This window comes from Phyllobates terribilis, unplaced genomic scaffold, assembly GCF_046119375.1.
Source record: "Phyllobates terribilis strain yellow unplaced genomic scaffold, ASM4611937v1 Scaffold_11__3_contigs__length_659146591, whole genome shotgun sequence".
Lineage (NCBI taxonomy): Eukaryota > Metazoa > Chordata > Amphibia > Anura > Dendrobatidae > Phyllobates > Phyllobates terribilis.
Genome location: NW_027362771.1, coordinates 612,569,448 through 612,587,796, shown reverse-complemented (window position 1 = coordinate 612,587,796; position 18,349 = coordinate 612,569,448). Strand labels below are relative to the sequence as shown.

Below are 18,349 nucleotides of genomic sequence, written 5' to 3'. Positions count from 1 at the left end.
ACCAGCAGACCTCAATAGATGGAGGCAGAGCTGGACACAAGTCTAACTGCTTAAACACCTGCCCGTGGGAAGATATGTAGGCTAAATACAGAATCCAGAAAGGAAGGGCCCCGCCACTGTATGTACATAGTCCAAAAAACACAAAACAAAACCAAAGAAATGAGAATCCACTGTAGAATCTTACATGAAGACATTTTATAACCTAAGCCAAAGAAACCAATAAAGTCTAAATAAAACATTTAGGTTCCACCGAGAGTCGAACTCAGATTGCTGGATTCAAAGTCCAGAGTGCTACCCATTACACCATGGAACCTGCTTAGTAACGAACTCTTGACTCTTATATTTCGTATATGGCGAATAACCATACACACCTGTAATTAATAATAACACTACAAACCCATAAAAGAATGTATTTTTCTCTATTGGGCTCATCAGGGACTTTTGCTGAGTAGTTTTACTTTCAGATAGTATTATATGTCGCCAATGAAGATAAAGATATTTGCGAATTCTCTCATTTATTTACATTTCATCAGAAATTGTAAAAGTGGCAGAAAGATCCAATCATCCCTTCTGAGGTGAATAGAAATTAATAGTAAAAAAAATTTGCAAAAAAAAAATCAGGTTCGTACAAAATTTTAAGTCAGATTTCTGCATTCAAACCCATAACAATGACACTGGTGTCTTGTCTTGTAAACTATTTTTAAATGAGACATGAAGGGTATCATATTCTTTCTCTTCCCTTTCTGTATTTTCACTATAAACATCCAAATGCGCAGGCACACACAATGGTTCCATGGTGTAATGGTTAGCACTCTGGACTCTGATTCCAGCAATCTGAGTTCAAATCTCAGTGGGACCTGACTTTTGTTGCCAATTTATTAATTGTCGATTTCTATGCACATTAGAAAGGAAGATTGGATATTTCTTCCAATTTTAAGATTTCTGATGAAAGTATTTTTATTTAAAATATTTAATGCAAATATTCTTCATTAAAAAAATTTATTTTCACAGGTAATTAAACAACACACACAACATTAGCAATCAGAAATATACTTTATGTGAATGAAAAATAAGTCACAGGAGACAGTGGCGTAGCTACAGAGGGGCAGAGGGTGCTGGCGCGCTGCACCCCGAGCTCAAAGGGGCCCACCACTGACTACACACTGTTAAGCCCCAAGGTAGAGCAGGGAAACTTGATCTCCCCGCAATACCGCTCTCCGATCTACAGAACGGCCGAGGCACCGAAGCATGCACAGGACATCAGAGGTCCGGTGTGGTGATGTCATCTTACTGCATCGGGACAATGACGTCTACTGCGTGCACTGGCACTTCGACAGCATATTGGTCCACCTGGTCCCCACCGATGGACTCATTTGGATCCTGGATTAGGTGAGTATATGATGTTTTTTATTTTGAATAAAACTTTTGGTGGCATCATAAACAGTGGGGGACTCTGAAACAGAGGAGGGGGTCTTATACTTTGCAGGGACTACTGTGGGGGCCCTTTTAAAGTGTGGGCCAATTATACAATTTGGGGGATAATGTGGTGCCCATTATACAGTTTGGGGGATAATGTGGGGCCCATTATACAGTTTGGTTGCTGAACTCCTAGCTCCGCCTTTGAGCAGAGACCATATTGAAAAACTGTACAGTGTATTAAAAATCAGATGGCAGCATCTCGTAATCCACCATCTTAAAATGCTCAGCCACTCTACCAGATATGTGTCCATAATATTTCACTAAATGAAGTAGTCAGCGTTGACTATAGGGAATGAAAAATACATGTGCCTATTAGATAATCAACCTCTTAGTGACCACCAACACAACTTAAAACTCACCTGAGATATATGTGAATAGCAACCTCTGACAGGCATCTGTCCGTTGTACACAGTATCCGACACCCTGGCTCATCAGTCACAATCGGTGTTGGCATCGACCATGGCTGTTTAACCACTTAGATGCTGCTGTCCATAGTGACTATGGCATCTACAGCACAGACCAAAAGTTTGGACACTCCTTCTCATTTAAAGATTTTTCTGTATTTTCATGACTATGAAAATTGTACATTCACACTGAAGGCATCAAAACTATGAATTAACACATGTGGAATTATATACTTAACAAAAAAGTGTGAAACAACTGAAAATATGTATTATATTCTAGGTTCTTCAAAGTAGCCACCTTTTGCTTTGATGACTGCTTTGCACACTCTTGGCATTCTCTTGATGAGCTTCAAGAGGTAGTCACCGGAAATGGTATTCACTTCACAGGTGTGCCCTGTCAGGTTTAATAAGTGGGATTTCTTGCCTTATAAATGGGGTTGGGACCATCAGTTGTGTTGTGCAGAAGTCAGGTGGATACACAGCTGATAGTTCTACTGAATAGACTGTTAGAATTTGTATTATGGCAAGAAAAAAGCAGCTAAGTAAAGGAAAACAAGTGGCCATCATTACTTTAAGAAATGAAGGTCAGTCAGTCAGAAAAATTGGGAAAACTTTGAAAGTGTCCCAAGTGCAGTTGCAAAAACCATCAAGCGCTTCAAAGAAACTGGCTCACATGAGGACCGCCCCAGGAAAGGAAGACCAAGAGTCACCTCTGCTTCTGAGGATAAGTTTATCCGAGTCTCCAGCCTCAGAAATTGCAGGTTAACAGCAGCTCAGATTAGAGACCAGGTCATTGCCACACAGAGTTCTAGCAGCAGACACAACTCTACAACAACTGTTAAGAGGAGACATGGTGCAGCAGGCCTTCAAGGTATAATAGCTGCTAGGAAACCACTGCTAAGGAGAGGAAACAAGCAGAAGAGACTTGTTTGGGCTAAAGAAAACAAGGAATGGACATTAGACCAGTGGAAATCTGTGCTTTGGTCTGATGAGTCCAAATTTGAGATCTTTGGTTCCAACCACCGTGTCTTTGTGCGAAACAGAAAAGGTGAACGGATGGACTCTACATGCCTGGTTCCCACTGTGAAGCATGGAGGAGGAGGTGTGATGGTGTGGGATGCTTTGCTGGTGACACTGTTGGGGATTTATTCAAAATTGAAGGCATACTAAACAAGCATGGCTACCACAGCATCTTGCAGCAGAATGCTATTCCATCCGGTTTGCGTTAAGTTGGACCATCATTTATTTTTCAGCACACCAAATGACCCCAAACACACCTCCAGCCTGTGTAAGGGCTATTTGACCAAGAAGGAGAGTAATAGGGTGCTATGCCAGATGACCTGGCCTCCACAGTCACCTGACCTGAACCCAATCGAGATGGTTTGGGGTGAGCGGGACCGCAGAGTGAAGGCTAAAGGGCCAACAAATGCTAAGCATCTCTGGGAACTCCTTCAAGATTGTTGGAAGATCATTTCCGGTGACTACCTCTTGAAGCTCATCAAGAGAATGCCAAGAGTGTGCAAAGCAGTCATCAAAGCAAAAGGTGGCTACTTTGAAGAACCTAGAACATGACATATTTTCAGTTTTTTCACACTTTTTTGTTAAGTATATAATTCCACATGTGTTTATTCATAGTTTTGATGCCTTCAGTGTGAATGTTCAATTTTCATAGTCATGAAAATACAGAAAAATCTTTAAATGAGAAGGTGTGTCCAAACTCTTGGTCTGTACTGTAGATGGTAACAGAGTGTGGGGGCTCACACTTTAACCTCATTGATACCCTGAGATTGAGATCATAATTATGTGGTCCTGGTTGTTCCCCTGGCAATTCATGGCCAAATAACAACCTTAGTGTCTTACAGATTTAGTGACCTGTTCAGAAGTTAGCAACATTTAGGTGGTAAATATAAAATTTTTCATTCCTGTCATGCCACATTGAATTAATTCCTGAAAAGCACCTGAAGGGTTAATAAACAACCTATCAGCAATTTTGAATATGTTGAGAGGTGCAGTTTTTAACATGTTAACACTTTTGAGGATTTTCCAATATATGGGTCCCCCAAAGTCACTTCAAAACTGAATAGGTCCTTAAAAAATAAAATAAGTTTTGTAAATTTCCTTGAAAAAATAAAAAATTACTGCTACAATTTTAAAGTTTCTAACATTATAACAAAATAACATAACATTTTACGGATGGTGCTGCTGTAAGGCAGACATGAGGGAAATGTTGTCTATTAATTATTTTGTGTGGTGTGACTATCCGATTAAAGGGATAGTCATTCAAAGTTTGAAAATTGCTAAAACATTTTTTGTCAAATTTGTGATATTTTTATAAGTAAATGCAAAACATATCAACCTAAATTTACCATTATCATAAAATATAATGTGTCATGAAAAAAACTATGTAAAAATCACTGGAATATGTTGAAACATTCCAGAGTTATTACCACATAAAGTGACACATGTCAGATTTGAAAAATTTGGCCTGGTCACTAATGGTTAAGAAAAATGACAAAGTTACAATCCCTTTCTTACCCTATTCTGCAATGAAGGAGATGGAGAAATTACTTTCTCTGCCTCCTCCGCACTTGTGCTGCAATTCTCTCAAGCGAGAGAATCAGAGCACTAGTGTTGAGTGAATTTTTTCGGCATTTCAAATTTGTGTTCTGGGTTCCGACTTATTCCGACAGTGTACTGACACTTGGATCAAACTCTGACGGAGTTTGAGTGGAGTGTCATTTGCATAATCGGCCCGATTCTCTAGCATGAGAGAACATATTCTTGTGTGAAGCCAGCCTAATATTAATGACATTTACAGTTATTAATAAAAGGAAATTACATGTGGAATGTAAATGCACATGTCAGTATGAATGGTCATTTTTCACACGATTTATTTTAAGCCAGTCTAGTTCCTGTATCTCTAACCCATGTCTCTGACCCTCCAGTCAACTGCGGCAACCAGAGGCTGCCCTGGAGTAGTACCTGATGTCTACCAGCGGCCCAGCCTTTCCTCACCATCAAGGGGCTCTAGTGAAGACCTAGTAGCAACTTAGTCACTCCCCTCCAGGGTAAGCCTGGCCGGTGGTGCAGTGGCTCCACCCCCACCAGCATCATATTATGATTCAGTCATTTACCCCCCTGACAAGTCGAGACCCAGTGACCCCAAGTATCTAGTACAAGTCTTGTACGAGGAGATACGTTCTCAATGGAAGCATCAAGACCAGCTGATGCAGACAATTAATGTGACTCAGCTGCAGGATTTGTCCTCTTCTGTGTCCACCCTGTCCTGTGCTTTTACTGCGACAGGTCCACGTTCCTCAGCACTGACATCGTCTTCAGTGGAGCTGCCTGGAGTTCCATTGTCTTTTGGTGCAGCTAAGCTTCAGCTACCACTTATGTCCCACTATGATGGAGATTCCAAGGAGAGCCACAGCTTCATAAACCAGTGCCAGAACCACTTCACTCTCCATGCTCATCTTTTTCCTTTGGACCAGACCAAGATTGCATTCATGGTCTCTCTGCTAACTTGACAAGCCCTGGCTTGGGCAAACTCCAAGGAGTATGGAGAGCATGGTGGTCCCTAGATTCGCAATGTTAGGATATTCTTGGAGATGTATTCGAGGAACCTGGTCATACCTCGTCCTCCGCCTCATCCCTGATGACTCAAAAGCAGTGCACGGATACCATGGCTCGGTTTGCCTTATGATTCCGTACCCTGGCTGTTTAGCTGGTCTGAAATGAAGAAGCCCTGGTGGCAACCTTCTGGAAGGGTCTGTCTGGTCGTATCAAGGATGAGTTGGCAGGCAGAGATCTACCATCCTCTCTGCAAGCTCTGGAATAGGCGCAAGTATCTTCTCTTTTCGGAGAATCTCCCAGGTTATTTATAACTTTTCATTACCATTTGCTGCCACAATCTCCACCTCCTGCCGTAGAGTCAATGCAGGTAGAGGGAGCCAAACTCTCTGTACAAGAGCGACAGTGAAGGTATCGTGACAATGTGTGCATGTATTATGGAAGCGAGGGACATTCTGTTCATCAGTGCCCATTGAAGTCAGGAAGCCTAGAGCACCTTGGGATAGTCGAAGAGAGAATGGATGGAAAAGTTAACTCTCCAAAACTTTTGACCCAAGTCACCTTGTTTTGGGGAGATAGGTCTCTCTCCTTGGCAGCCCATTTAGACTCCGGATCTATTGCCAATCTCATCTATACCACCATGGATCATCAGATTCAGTTTCCTACGCAACAGCTATTTCGTCCCCTGGTTGTTTCCTCAATTGACGGACAAACCCTGTGCAGAGCCTATTCATCATGCCATGTTACCTGTCACCCCACAAATTAGAACAGCACTCTGAAAGAATTTCTTTTTATGTGCTACCCAGCTCTTTAAACCCTGTTCTTCTGGGTCTTCCGTAGGTTTATCTACACACGCCAGTTGTTGACTGACCTCAGGACAGGTGTTTCAATGGGGATCGTTGTAGTGTACCAACTGAATGGCAAGGTCTTGCCAAAGCACCCATCTTTCATGCCTTTGGACCTGCCTTCCATGCATGAAACTCGGGTCTTATCTCGATCCTCAGCACATCTTTAACCCGAATAAGATTGTTGAAGTGGCTCCTGTTCTTGTAAAAGACGTCCTTCTGGATACGACCTTTGCTTTAACTAGGAGGAGGAGAATTCTGTTCTGAATCCAAGCTGGCCAAGGATATTTATGATTTTGTAACCACCTGTCCATAGTGCCCTAGTATTAATAAGTCTTCCAGGAACAAGCTTGCTGAAAACGTCTGCACCCTTACAATTCCTGAGAGGTTTTCTCAGTAGTCCTGCCTAAAAAAGGAGGGGCATCAGCGGGAGTACTGTCACGCTGACGTATCGCACACCTTCTCAGTGCTATCCTACTCACTGCATTCACTGTTCTTTCCCAGTGTCAGATCGTCTTCCTAAGCAGTCTTGTGCTCACTGTCAGCTCAGCTCTTTGACAATCCCCACCTGGCTATAAGGAGGAATATCCTACAGGAATTTAACCCTGCTGAGTCCCACAGGTTTTGACATCCCAAGTCAGTCCTTAGGTTTATTAGGCAGCTCCTCCCACCACTTCTTGCCCATTCCATAGTTCCCAGTTACCTGTCTCTGGATTCTGTGGGTACATGTTTGTTCTGTCTCTCCTGCTTTTGACCCGGCTTGTTTACTGTTTACGTTGACCTCTCCTCTCCTGACATCAGCTTTGTACACTGAACCTAGGCTTCCTGCCCTGACCCCAAATTGTCTGACTAAATCTTTGCCTCTGTCTTCCTGTATCTTGTACATGTGTCTCTGACCCTCAGGGCAGCTGCTGCGATCCTGGGACTGCCCTGGAGAAATACCTGGTGTCTATCGGTGGCCAAGCCTTTTCTCACCATCTAGTGAACACTCGGCAGCCACTTAGCTATGCCCCCACTGGGTAAGACTGGCCCTTGGATCAGTGGTTTCACATCTACATGCATTACAACAGGTGGTTAAGGTTCCTGCACATTTCAGAAAGATTATAATTTCTGATCAGCTCCTAAGTTAGTTCCATGGAGTAATGGTTAGCACTCTAAATGTTCAATCTGGCAATCTGAGTTTAAATCTTGGTGGGACTTTTCTTTTTTTTGTCTTTTTGGCTTACATTATAATATGTTTTCATGTAGGATTTTAGGGTGGCTTAAAAAAAATGTGAACAGGAGTAGGGAAAATTGGATGATTTTGCACCTTTTAAGATTTTTGGTGAAATTCGAAAAACAAGAGTTTCAGCCAATATCTTTATTTTTATGGCAAAATGCATAATATTAGCAATTAGGAATATGCTTAATAAGTCTGCTAAATAAGTTATGGGAGACAAATAGAGATATAACTAAAGTAAAAAAACTGTGAATAGAAAAATATACACTTGGCAGTGGTAAAAACCAAAGAGACTGATACTTAAATTCAGCCTTAGTGGGCAACCCTTATTGATCGTAATGACTGCCTTTCCATACATATCAAGTGCTATTTACCTATTTAGTCTCCCTATTTACTTATAGATTGTAGATTGTGAGCAGGGCTTTCACTCCTCCTGTAACTTTTGAAATATGAGTTATTAAAGTAATGTCTTTATTATCTGTACATGTCCCGCCTAATTGTAAAATGCTGTGACATATGTCGGTGCTATATGAAAAAAAATAATATTGTAATACAAGCGATACGACGATAGCAAAGCCAATTTTTTTTCTTTCTCTCCAGTACTGCAAAAATAAAATGAATGATGTAATTCAAAAGAACAATTCGCCGTGCAAACTAAGACCTCATATGACTATATCAGCAGAAAAATTAAAAAGTTATGGCTCTTGAAAGAAGAGGAGGAGAAAAGAAAAGTGCAAAAATGGAAAATTGCCATAACGAGAAAGCGTTTAATACTGTCATCATAGCCACCCCAAACTAAAGACAAAACGCTACTGGGAATTGAACTCACAATCTCCTGTTATGTTATTATATTACAGAGATATACATGTCCGGCGCTGTGGCTTAGTTGGTTAAAGCGCCTGTCTAGTAAACAGGAGATCCTGAGTTCGAATCTCAGCAGTGCCTTTTCCTTTTCTTACATGCCATATGGCTTCAAACAAATAAATTATTCTCATCTAGATAGTTGGCCTCTGTTTATTTTAGATTTTTAATGGCTTTTGGATCAATCTTGAGCCATGGCGACTTGATGGATGAACACTTTGTAGGAAGATCAATCTTGTGCAAGTCTAGATAGGTTCACCAGGATCTTCTCCACTGGTATCGTGGTAGTATGAAGCCATGGTCTTCCTCTTTGCTTCTGTATTCTATTCAAATTCAATTTTCAAGAAACATTCTCTTCTCATATTTTCTAATATGAACATCAATAAAAAAGCTTGTCTATTCCCTTCTACTAACTGAATTCTAAGATAAGTACAAGTTATCACAAGTGATTTTAGGAATGTATGCCTTTACTACAGAGATATCTTAGGCCTGGTGCAGACTGCATTTGTGGCGACTGTCGAAAACATACACTCCGGAGATATATGCCTGACTCAGTTGTATGATGTTTTGGCTATACTGCATTTCAGGACACTAGGTGAAGACACACACCGTATTAGGCTATGTGCCCACGATGCAGAAATGCTCCGGATTTTTTCCTGAGCGTTTCTGCATCTCCCTGGCAGAAAAAACACATGTGGATTGTACATGCGGATTGTACATGCGGATTGTACATGCGGATGGTACATGCGTTTGCCCTGCCAGGGACAAGCGGATGTGAAGCGTTCTTCACATGGATTTCCGAATGCTTGTTGTCATGCTCTTTCCAAGCAATTTTAGCATCACATGGAAAGTGCTTGACAACTTGGTCACACTACATAAATCCATGCAAATGGCATGGATTTATATAGTGTGACCAAAGAATGTTAAAAAATAAAAAAATAAACCTATACTTACCTTCTGATGGCCCCCGGTGTCTTGATTCGATGTGTCTCGGCTTGCCGGCAACTCGCGGTACACTGAAGGACCTGCCGAAGTCAGCATCGCGTGACCCGTCACATGACAATGACATCAGCGCAGGTCCTTCAGTCCACCGTGATCTGCTGCAAGCGAAGACAAGGAGACCGGGGGCCATCAGAAGGTAAATATAATATTTATTTTTTATTTTATTCTTTTTTTTACAGGCTCTATGGTACCCGGGTCCGGAGGAGAGTCTCCTCTCCTTCAAACCCAGGTGCCATCTTCACATTGAAACTCCTGGATTCCGCATGTACAGATGCAGTGATGCGGAATCCAAGCGTTCCAATGCAAGTCAATGGCGGCGAAAGTGCAGCGCTTCCGCAAAATAATTGGTAGTGCTGCGTTTTTTTCCGCAATGATAACCCGCAGCGGAAATTTCCGCAGCATGTGCACAGCACATGCGGATTATCATTGGGGAACATGGCAGGCCTTCTACCATGCATTTTTTAAGCATTTCTGCAGAAACACTTAAAAAACGCATCGTGGGCACACAGCCTTAGGATTACTGAAGCAGACAAAGAAAATAGAAAAAAGTGCTTGCAGCCGTGGAAGGGACCCACAACCCCAGGGAGAGCAAAGCCTTAAATTATTCTGAACTAGTAATTGAGTATAAGCATCCAATTTTTTCTCTATAATAACATTCTAAAATGTCACTGCAGTGTAAGCAGATAACTCGAGATTATGCAGCTGTGAGGATAGGGAGTCAACTGTCAGACACAGCGAGACTCTTCACAGAAAAGATAACCATGTTTTTTTTACCTTATTTATCTCAATTACTATATGCACAGCACTGAACCAGCTCATGTGTAAAAGAATAGGAAACACTGACAGTGCTCACCTCTCCAGACCCAGCGCTCATGTGATTACCGGGAGACAGAAAGGAACAGCAGCTATTGGATCCTAGGAGACCAAGTCATCTATGCCATTCAGGCAGGAGGCAAAAATCCCCCTGTTACTCCCAGTTGAAGAGGAAGTCAGCAAAAAAGGAATTACTACCTGTCTAAATTGCTGTTTCTTGTCCTGCCCATGTTGAAAAAGGTATGTCCAATATATAAAAATACTTTTAACGGAAAAGGGAAAGCAATTTAAAATGTTTTTTAGCAGTCCTTTTTGGTCATTAAATGCAAATTAAATAAATAGATCATATACGAGGGTAGTCAATAAGTAATGCCTTCTATTTTTTTTCTCCTTAAATAAGGTAGTTATGTTAAATATTCGAATTTGTCACAATTCCTCAAACCTTCTTCTCCAATCCACAGCAATGGCAACTTCCTGCACCAACAGGTGGCAGGACTGTATCCATTTGCATAATGGCTGACATCGATGTTCGTATTAGACAACCTTCTGTGACTGAATTCTTGCATGCAGAAGGTGAAACGCCCATTCGAATTCATGAGACACTGAAAAATTTGTATGGTGATGCAACAGTGAATGTCAGTACTGTTAGACGATGGGTTCGTTGCTGTAACACAGCTGAAGGGCCATCACTGTTGGCTGACAAAACGCGGAGTGGCAGGCCAGTAACCGCAGTGACTCTAAGCAACATTCAGTGAGTCGATGACATCATTCGTGGTGACCTTCCATCTGTTCGGGCCACTAAAAGAAGCTCATCGTGGGATTCACTTTGAGGATGAGGAGGCCGTGAAAAAGACCATGCATCAATAGCTTAGGAAGCAAGACAATGATTTTTATCATGTTGGAATACATACCCTTGTTAAACGGTGGACCAAGACTGTGGAGATGGATGGAGATTATATTGAAAAGTGACAAATTAATCGTTAATGTTGTGGTTTTCAACCCATGTAATTGCATTTGAATTTCTTGCCAATTAAAAGGAGAAAAAAATAGGAGGCATTACTTATTGACTGACCCTCATATTTCTTATCATTTTCATAGAAATAATTTTTAGATTTTATGAGCGGAAAAAAGACTGGAGGGAAAATACACATAAAATTACCAATTAGAAATTATTGATGACGATGGTAAGTAAATCACAGAAGACCGTATTGAAAAACTGTACATTAAGAAAAGAAAGTAAAAAACAAACAAAACAGGCCAGAATCAAAGCTTGTTGGCAGTGGTGGGATTCAAACCCACACCTCTGAAGAGACTGGGGCCTTAATTCAGCACCTTGGACCGCTCAGCCACACTACCTATGACTACAACAGCAAACTGTTGTTGCATCTGACAAGTAAATGAGTATTATTTCCGTATATATGTTCAGTAGTTATGGAATTCAGCACTGTAGCATGGCAAATCCTAACAGCATGTAATATACTCACTGTCAAGACTCAGCTCTGTATGGTCACATGACCACTCATGTGCAGTTTTCATACTTAGGACTTGTTCTTTTTGCTGCATTTTTCTAGTGGAAAAAAACACAGCATTCTTCAGTACCAGCAAAGTAAATGAGATTTTCTACATTTCATTCATTTGTTGCTTATTTTTTGCAGATCTGAACCATTTAAGCATTTTTTTCTTCAAATCTGCATCATTTCAATTATTTCAGGATTTTTGTAGCGTTTTTATTACACATTCATAAACTGCATAAAATAATGAGTTAAAAAGCCATGAGTGACAGTCCAGCTGTATGTAATCGCAAGCTCCTGTAGACACAACCATCATATTAATGATCATTCTTCAAATACAGACTTTATTGGCCGATGTGAATTTGCCAAGAAATGAGCATGGGACAACCACTGTGGGAGATAAAGTGTAATACTGTGCAGTGGCCACTAAGTAAAGTATGGGGCTATTGTGTTCCTCCCCGTACATCACTTAGTTCTGTCTCTGATCGGTGGAAGTGCCCTATAACCAAACGCTCATTTACTCATGTTACCTGCATCTTAAAATCATTTCTAGAATCCAACCCAATCAAGAATTTTCTCACCTTCGAAGCTAAAAGAACTCTTAGGCCACGTTCACACATTCAGTATTTGGTCAGTATTTCACATCAGTATTTGTAAGCCAAAACCAGGAGTGGATAAAAATGTAGAAGTGGTGATGTGGTTCTATTACACTCTCCTCTGATTGTTCCACTCCTGATTTTGGCTTACGAATATTGATGTGAAATACTGACCAAGTGAACATGGCCTTACTGTTGCTCTTATTAACTTTCGTCTGGATTCTGCAACTCTATACTGATCGGTTTCCATCTAACAAAACTTTCTCCTCTCCAATCCCAGCCTGAATGCAACAGCCAGGGTTTTATTTCTGCTCAGCCACTACACTGATGACTCCATCTTTTGCCAGCCATTTCACTGGTTGCCCATCCATTAGAGAGTACAATTAAAACTTATCTCTCTCACCGAAAAAGCACTCCACAGTTCATCACCACCCTATATTTCCTCCCTCATTTCAGTCTACCACCCTACCCTCCACCCACCTTGTCAGGGTGGACAATCTAATTTAGATCACATTATGCCACAATGCCATAGATTGATACAGTCTCACTATAGTTCTATGTGACATGTGACATTGTCCTGACAAACCCTGTGGCTATTATATTTTGCATATCCTATACAGGGACCCATGCACAAGCACTTTACTAACTTTGGGTTTTCTTTAGTATAATAATTATTCACCTACTATTTTGCTATATATATTTTTTATTTCTATGCACTAATGCACTTTTCTGGATTTATATATATATATATATATATATATATATATATATATATATACAGTTTTATGGTGATTTTTATGGTGATTTTCTGTGATTGCTATCTGGAATTGTGTCCACTTTTTTCAGGTGTTTCTTTCCCACCCCATCATATGTAAACCTTTACAAAACAAAATTAATATATTGTACACTCATCTTGGACTCTTTATTTTGGCCTTTTTTTCTTTGTAAGCAATTTATGTAAATTTCCCGAGGAGTCTTAATTCCTCATTCCATGTGCACATCTGGTGGTAGTAGGGATTTTTCCTTGAATTTATAGTAATTATTTTATACTACCTGCATGTGTATCTATAATTTTTTTGTAGTTTTTTCTTCCTATAACAAGCACATTCTACGTATTGTGTCCCCCTATTTCCTAATAGATTGTAAGCTTACGAGCAGGGCCCTCACTCCTGTAACTGTTGAACCATATGTTACTTTGTATTGACTCTATTACATGTAAATTAAATGTAATTATAAAGTGCTGCAAAATTTGATGGCACTGGGTAAATAAAATTATTGTTATTATTATTATTATTATTATTATTATTATTACTACTACACCTTATTTAGGGTAGTAAAAATAAAATAACAATAACAATCTGCCTCAAACAGAGATCAAACCCACAACCCTGGCGTTATTAACAGTGAGAAATGCTGACCAAATACTGAAGGTGGGAATCGGCCATGTTGAATTTTTTCCCTCCAGTCTATTTGGGGGCGTGAGTTTGAAACCCATTGCTGCCTGCAGATATTTTTGGGGCTGTTTTATTTTTATTTATTTTTTTATTGTACAGTTTTTCAATGTCATCTCTTGTGATATATTTAGCATCATCATCAAGTATATTTCCCCCTCCCCAACAAAAAAAATAAATAAATCAGTTGGCAGCAGTTGGTAATTCAGTTCTTTAGAACTCTCGGCCACGGCTACCTGATGTGTTTCCAAAATTTTTCACTTGTTCGAGGCGTGTGAAAAATTGCATCATGACTAAAGTGATTAAAAAATATATGCTTTTGATAGAAGATTAAGAAAAAGTACAAAAGGTTCAATCACTTTCTTACTCTCTCCTTTTGTGTCCTTGAAATTCATTCATCCTTTGACTTTGCCTTCTTTACTCAAAGGAAACTATTGTTACTCTTTTCTCTATCAAGATGTTGTCCCATTAGTTGACCAAAAGAATTTGGATGATTAAACAGGAGAATGAGCATAAAGTGAGCCCCGAATATGTGATAACTCCATTGGTCACCTAATCTGATGACATTTTGACACTAGAGGGTAAAAGGATACTTTCCTCCTCATCGATATGGCAAAGGAATAGAAAATCAAGATGAGGTCTAATAGTAATGTCATTTACAGTTATAAATAAAATATCAAATAAAAATGGTTAAAAAATGGAGAACCAGCAGGTGGCAACACACCAAACAAACAGACAAAGCTGGAGATAAATAAAAACTCACTTAGTAAAAATAATTCCAAACAAGGGAAGTAAAAAGCAAAATTCAATATCTTGTCATATGCACAATAAAAATATAATACCATTAGGTTGGCAGATTATTTAAATAGAATATGAAACCATGTCTTATCAGAGCAAAAAACAAAACGTATTGACAGGATATAAGTGTGTAAAGATTTATATGGTAACAATCCTACTGCTTTTAATACATTGAATGACAGACAAAGTCCAAAATAGAGGATACAGCCAAGTAAATGATTAAGAAAGTGCAGATGAGATGAAAATCAGCATAACAGAGTAGAAATTACCACTTACAGGATGTGGTACCAAACCCCGATGCGCGTTTTGGCACAATGCCTTCATCTGGGGATGGCATCATATCTGCAGAGAAGACTCTTTATGGGCACATTTGACCAGTTATAAATAGTGAAAGTAGTGTGAAAAGTGTAACACTGTGTGTATTAGAACCCTCCTGTTTTTTTTTTTTCCTTCTTGTGTTTTGCGGTCATGTGACCATTTGCCTTTATATTCCAGCTCCGCCCTTTTGGCTGTGCTGGACTTCAGTTTTTTTCTGCTTCTCTAGCCAGGTGCTTCTGTGCCTATCTCTGTCAGTTTGCTTGGTCCTTCTGGGACCTTTAGTGCCTTTTTGTCTGTTTGCATTTTTGTGTTCTGCAACTACTTCTCTGTTTAGGAGGTGTCCCATTTTTTTGTCCCAGTCCTTAGTTCTTTTAGGGACCCCTTCCCTTATGCTATAGGTCTCCGTTCAGACTAGCCGAGGACTAAGGCGGGTCTGTTCGCTAGGAACAGGCAGCCCGCTACATCGTAGGGATTCAGCTTAGTCTTACTGTAGGGACAGCCTTCCCCTATCTTTCCTTAGTTCATGTTGTAGATCATAACAGTGTGTACCTAAACTAAAAATCATATGAGTGAATGCGAGAACAAAAATCAATCTAAATTAATGTGATAAATATAATAAAACTATGAATATATGTGAATATATCAATCGATATGGAAAAAAATATAAACTGTGAAATTTTGACAAGGAGTGTGGATTCACAAAGTGTTAATGCAGAACTAATAAAAAGTAGTGAAAATACAAGAAGAAAATGCATAAGTAAATATGTTTAAGAATGTCTCTGAGATACTCCACACTTTTGCTTGCGATATATATATATTTATAAAAGTAGATTTATATTTGTTTATTATATAGTTAAATATATTTAACTTTATATTTGTTTATTTTTTATTCACAAATCTCAGTAATTCAAAACTAGCAATACTCAGAAGTAAGGAAAATTGGATATTTTTGACTCTTTTAAGATTTCTTGTGAGATTTGAATTTTACACGAGTTTAAGCAAATGTTTTTATTTTCACGGCAAAACACACGTAACATTAGCAATTAGAAATATAGTTGATGTGTATGCTAAATAAGTAGTGGGAGATTATAGTGTTACAACTTAAGTAGAAAAACTAGAAAAATTAATAATGACTGGACCATGCCCTACAAGCACGTTCTATCAATTGTGACCCCCCCCCACTAATTTTCTTAAAGATTCTAGGTTGGGAGCAAAACCCTCAATCCTCCTGTAACTGGTGAACTATGTGTTACTCTGTAATGTCTGTACATGTCCCCGCTTAATTGTAAAATGCTGCGGAATATGTCTGGTCTGTGCTATATAAATAAAAAAATATTATTATAGTGGAAGCAATGCGACAATTACAAATAAAAGTCCCCTAGAAAAACTACTAAATACAGTAAAAAAGTAAATAAAAGAATTTGTAAAAATTTGATGAAAATAAAAAGCTGAAATCACCACCTTTTCCCCTATGAAATTGCACATATTTGGTAATGCCACATCCATAAAAGACCAGTCTATCCAAATATAAAACTAATTAACAAAGATGAGTAAAAGGCGTAAGGAGAAAAAAAAATAAAAGACAGAATTGCTATTTTTTTTGGCCTCCGCACCACCTAAAAAAATGCAATAAGAGGCAATCAAAACATTGTATCTATCCCGTTATGGAAGATATTGGGGTAGATGCACTTTTTCACAATTGTGCCTCACTTTTTCTTTTTCTTACTTTCTTACTTTTTCTTACTTTCCAGTACAGCATGATAAAAATCAATGTTGTCATTGAAAAGTGCAACTCGCCATGCAATCTAAGACCACATATGGCTCTATCAAAAGAAAAATTCAAAATTATGGCTCTTGGAAGAAAGAGATGAGAAAAGAAAAGCGCAAAACTGGAAAATTGTGATAATGAGAAGGGGTTAAATTCTGTCATCATAGTCACCTCAAACTAAAGACAAGGCACTATCGGGACTAGAACTCACGATCTCCTGTTAAGCTATTATTCATAAAGATATATGTGTCTGGTGCTGTGGCTTAGTTGGTTAAAGCGCCTGTCTAGTAAACAGGAGATCCTGAGTTCAAATCTCAGCAGTGCCTTGTACTTCTCTTACATTTGCTTCCAACAAGTAGATTGTCGGCACCAATATCATCATCTGGACAGTGCGCCTCTGTATACTATACAACCTCAATATTAAAGAAATATTTACTTCTCATCCCTTCTAATCTAAACATCAAAAATCTTGTCTGTTCACTTTTAGTAAGTGATTCCTAAGATAAATGTACACTTTCTTACAAGTTATTTTATGAATGTATGTCTTTACTGCCAAATCATGTACATCTTAGGCCTACACTCTGTAGCTGTATGCTCGACTCAGATACATGACAATTTTAGGGTTCGCTCACGCGAGCGTATACATTTTTTTTCTCACTTGTAATCCTTGTGCTGTCCATGTACAATCCGTTTTCTTGCTCAGCAGCTTTTAATCTTTTACAGGATCATTTAGTTTCCTATGCCACTGATTTATAATGTATCCGTAAAAATCAGATGCCATACTGTTGCTCCATATGGCATGCAATTTTTTCTCTCGCTGTATTGATTTCGGAGACAATATTTATGTTTAGATTTAAATAAGATATAAAAATAAAGTGCAGAAAAAAAAGGCAAAAATTAATTGAATATCCGAATGAGAAAATTCTTTAGAAAAGTTAAAAGAGCATTAACTATGAAACACTGGTCAGGAACAGTGTAAAATGGCCAGCACTGAACTAGTTAAAACAGACCTGTCACTTACTCAAAAATTGATTTAAATACCTTGCAACAATCCCTGAGCTACATTGATTCTGTCACTCTTTTTCTTATAGAGATATCCACATTTGTTGCTGTTGGAGCGCAGTATGAGAAATCTCTGATCTGCTTGCAGTTCAGAGTATTCTCTGGTAGTGTGCAGTCTTCCCCCCTCTCTCCCAGATGCTGTCAGTTACACAATTGACAGGTCCTCTTTATTCCTGTGCATTGGATTGGTTATCAATGTCGAATTGAGGAAGAATTGTTGAAACTATGGCTCCGATTCATGACACAGTTTCTTCCAGAATTCTGGTGTAAAGCTTTATGAATAGTCACAAAATTTTTTGCGCAACTCGAAGTTTGCTACTTTTGTTATTTTTACACCTTTTCCGTCCACTTTTTGAAAAGTTGTTTTAGCTTTGTTGGGAGATCATAGTAGATCGCAAACAACAATTTCAAGGAGGAGGGATAGTTTCCTATCCGTCATGATGATAAAGAATTACAGAACCCAAGAAGTGGTCTAGTACTAATGGCATTTAAGGGACTCTTAAGTAAATATAAATGGATGGTTCTTCCCTCTTTTCCCATTAATGAGGAAGACTTCATAACGCAATGGGAGGAGACTACATCCTAATGCTCTAAAGATTTCATGGAATTTTTAGTTAAGTCAAATGAAATTATGGTTATTGAATTGGAC

General features: G+C 39.1%; 4 non-coding genes across 4 annotated transcripts; 3 read left to right on the top strand and 1 right to left on the bottom strand.

Moving 5' to 3' along the window:
* Positions 1-241: 241 nt before the first annotated feature.
* TRNAQ-UUG (transfer RNA glutamine (anticodon UUG)) lies at positions 242-313 on the bottom strand. The gene has a single exon. It is a non-coding gene; the product is annotated as a tRNA-Gln (tRNA).
* Positions 314-787: 474 nt separating this feature from the next.
* Positions 788-859, top strand: TRNAQ-CUG (transfer RNA glutamine (anticodon CUG)). The gene has a single exon. It is a non-coding gene; the product is annotated as a tRNA-Gln (tRNA).
* Positions 860-8,391: 7,532 nt separating this feature from the next.
* TRNAT-AGU (transfer RNA threonine (anticodon AGU)) lies at positions 8,392-8,465 on the top strand. Its single transcript has one exon. It is a non-coding gene; the product is annotated as a tRNA-Thr (tRNA).
* An 8,425-nt stretch (positions 8,466-16,890) lies between these two features.
* Positions 16,891-16,964, top strand: TRNAT-AGU (transfer RNA threonine (anticodon AGU)). Its single transcript has one exon. It is a non-coding gene; the product is annotated as a tRNA-Thr (tRNA).
* Positions 16,965-18,349: the final 1,385 nt, after the last annotated feature.